The sequence below is a fragment of the Pygocentrus nattereri genome, chromosome 21 (genome assembly GCF_015220715.1).
Source record: "Pygocentrus nattereri isolate fPygNat1 chromosome 21, fPygNat1.pri, whole genome shotgun sequence".
NCBI classification, from domain to species: domain Eukaryota; kingdom Metazoa; phylum Chordata; class Actinopteri; order Characiformes; family Serrasalmidae; genus Pygocentrus; species Pygocentrus nattereri.
The window spans coordinates 24248984-24252021 of NC_051231.1; positions in this window are offsets into that span (position 1 = coordinate 24248984).

Genomic DNA, 3038 nt, shown 5'->3' on the forward strand with positions numbered 1-3038 from the left:
GAGCACTTGCTTCCATCATATCCTTATGTTTGTGTGCTGTTGATATATGTTTGGCCACCAGGGGGCACAACAAGACTGGAAAAAATCAGGAGAGCTGTGAGCAAAAGGCTTTTTTGGTGGTGTGTATAGCCCACCATAGCTCGCAAACATTTAATGGGTGCATTTAAACATAATTTGGCAAGTACTCTGAGGGAGCAAATGAAAAACATTTCCTAATACAGCTAACATACTTTGTGCCATACAGTTTGAACCCTAGTACAAATGATCCACCATGACCCAAATTTGGTGCTTGGTGTCTTCTTTGGTTTTGTCCTGGAGCTCTGAGAGTGTCTTGGCATTTTTAAAGGGCTTGTATCATTGAAAACCAAATTTTCCTCGTCCTTTTGAAATAAAAAGGTTAGTTTTGTATGTAAACACTGTTGAAGTTTCATAATATACAGTCCAGTCACTCTCCTGTTCATACAGTTCATATATATGCATCAAGATAAAAAAAAACAACCCATTGCAAATTAGCTCTTTTTGTGATGTCCTAAAACAATAGATTGTGTTTACTTATATTCAGCCATTCACACTGAAGTTACAAGGGGTGTCAGGGTTTGGGCTGTTCATTGAATGAGGCACAATATAGGGCAGCCAATCAGGACAGAGATCTTAAAGGCACAGTAACAAAAGCAGCCTATTGAAACCCTTAAAATCCCATGCTTATTACATACTCAACCTTATTATTCAGTAACTACAGGGACTTCAATGCAAACTGGCTGAGCTGTTTTTAGATTATAGAAGTGTAATAAAATTTTGGGCCTGCTGGTGGGCCTGCCAGAGTTTAATATCTAAGAGAAGAGTAAGGTTGGATTGGCTGTTTTTGGTACATGCAGCCACATAAACATTTTAAGTGGACCTAAACAAAAATAAATAAATAAATAAAGTATAAGTGTAGGATATGGGCCTTTTGAATGTAAACTGGTAACACTAAAGGTCTGCATAAGCCTTTGCTGAGGTGAAATGACCTCAAAACGGACTAAAGCAGCCTTCATAACAACTTATTGTAATAAGCCTTTATAAAAGTCTATGTAGATTATGTAGGCCTCACGAATGATGCCTTTCGATAAAGTGTTGCAGAAAAACTGTTCACTGAACTGTGCTGCCAGTGCTTATTTGTATTCTACAGGCTACTGTGTTCTTTCTTTCATTGCTCTAGCACTATTGTTGGAGCTATCAGTATCTGACAGGCCGAGGAGATTTGAGAATGTGCACCTGGTGGCTGCAGGTATCAGTGAATTCTCACACTTGCACACGCTTGTGTTACGTAAGCCTGCTGAAGAGAGACGAGAACAAAACCGTAGGCATTAACTCGTGAGTCAGTGTGTGTAGGAAGAAAATATTAGGTCTGATCTCTTGAACTGACTGGCATTCTTCTTAAAGCTGAAGCAATGCTCCATGTATTTCTCCACATTTGCCTTTCCGGCTACTGTTAAAGGGGAATTCCAGCAATTGTCCATATTTCTGCATATTTTCATCATGAGATGCAAACAACATCACTCAGAGTGGTTTGGTGTGAAATAGTGTGCTGTAGAGAAACCTGTTTACTCTCAGATTTCTAACGATTTCATGTAAAGCTTTCTGTGAAGTAGCTTTAAGAGGCATAAAAATGCCTTAGATCTCTGGTTCCTTTCTAAATGTACACCAGCACCTGCAAGGTTGGGCTTTCTAACAAAGTGGTCAGTCAGTGAGAGAATAGTACCTGCTTCAGGCATCATTGAGAATTTAAAAGAGTGGGTAATAGTATCTCTAACCAGCTAAAAGGACGCTGACGTGCTTTACACACCATCAAACACACTCACGCTTTAGAAGCTCAAACTTTAGAGTGCAAAAGTGCTGGGCAACACATCCGCAGTATCAAAGATGTATCAAGACAAATATCAGCCTCATATTGTTGTTGGTTTAACTCCTAAAGCCTAAGGCTTAGTATATATACTCAATTTCTCTCTCTTATAACATGTATTTTGTTTATATTAGTTCTTGTTTATATTAGTCTGTTTATTTCATTCATTCATTACCCATTTTCCATGTTAATTGGTTGGTATTTGCCCTGTAGTGTAAATGTTAAGTGTAAATGGAATGATGTTTCTATGTACTTAGTGTAAATGGAATGCTGTACATAGGCCATTCTTACTAATTCATTCACGAAGTCATTGATAAGTTAACTGATAAGTTGTTATTGCTATTGCTTACATCTGCATAAGTAAATTTTTAAAAAAAATCATATGTCTATATGACTATTAAGCATTTTTCATTTTAATTGTAGCAACGTAAGTTGGTCTGAAGGAGGAATTAATGTTTTTTTAAGACAATGATAATAGATACAAACTCTCTTGACTTAAAAAATAACTTCCAAATTATAATGCTGAAGCAATAACTAGTGCAAATTCCTTTTCTTCTCCCTGGAACACAGCTTCTTTCAATGCCGCCTCAATTTTCTTCATGGAAGGTACAAAGTGGCAGTGAAAATATGCTCACATGATTTACTAGGAGGAATTAGTATAAATAGTGAGGCTATGTCACTGCTATTTTCACTTAGTGTTACTAGATACAATATGCCAAGATGTTTTGCATCTGGTTCAACTGGTTCAACGTCAGAAAATAGCTGTGTGTAGTGATGCCTGAAACCAGTGCAGAAGATCCAGTGCACTCAAACAATCCCACAGTTTGTGCAACCGATGTACCCCAGGTGATACCTATAATTCACACACAACGTCTCTGAGTAGGAGCACAGAGCCCAGTTACAGTGGAAGCGTTTTCTCTCTTCAGACCTTGTACAGATGTAAGTGAGCTCTTCTCATGTGTGCAGTCAAACTCAGCATTTACAGTGGTCTGGTGCGATGGCATTTATAGCCTTTCGCGACAAAATCTACAGTAATATAAATCATTTATTAGTAATCATTTATTACCATTACTAATTCTGCTTCCTGTAATAGTGTTCAATACAGTGATCCTGATTTTCGAATGTAGGATATAGTGATCTGGGACTGTTTTGGACA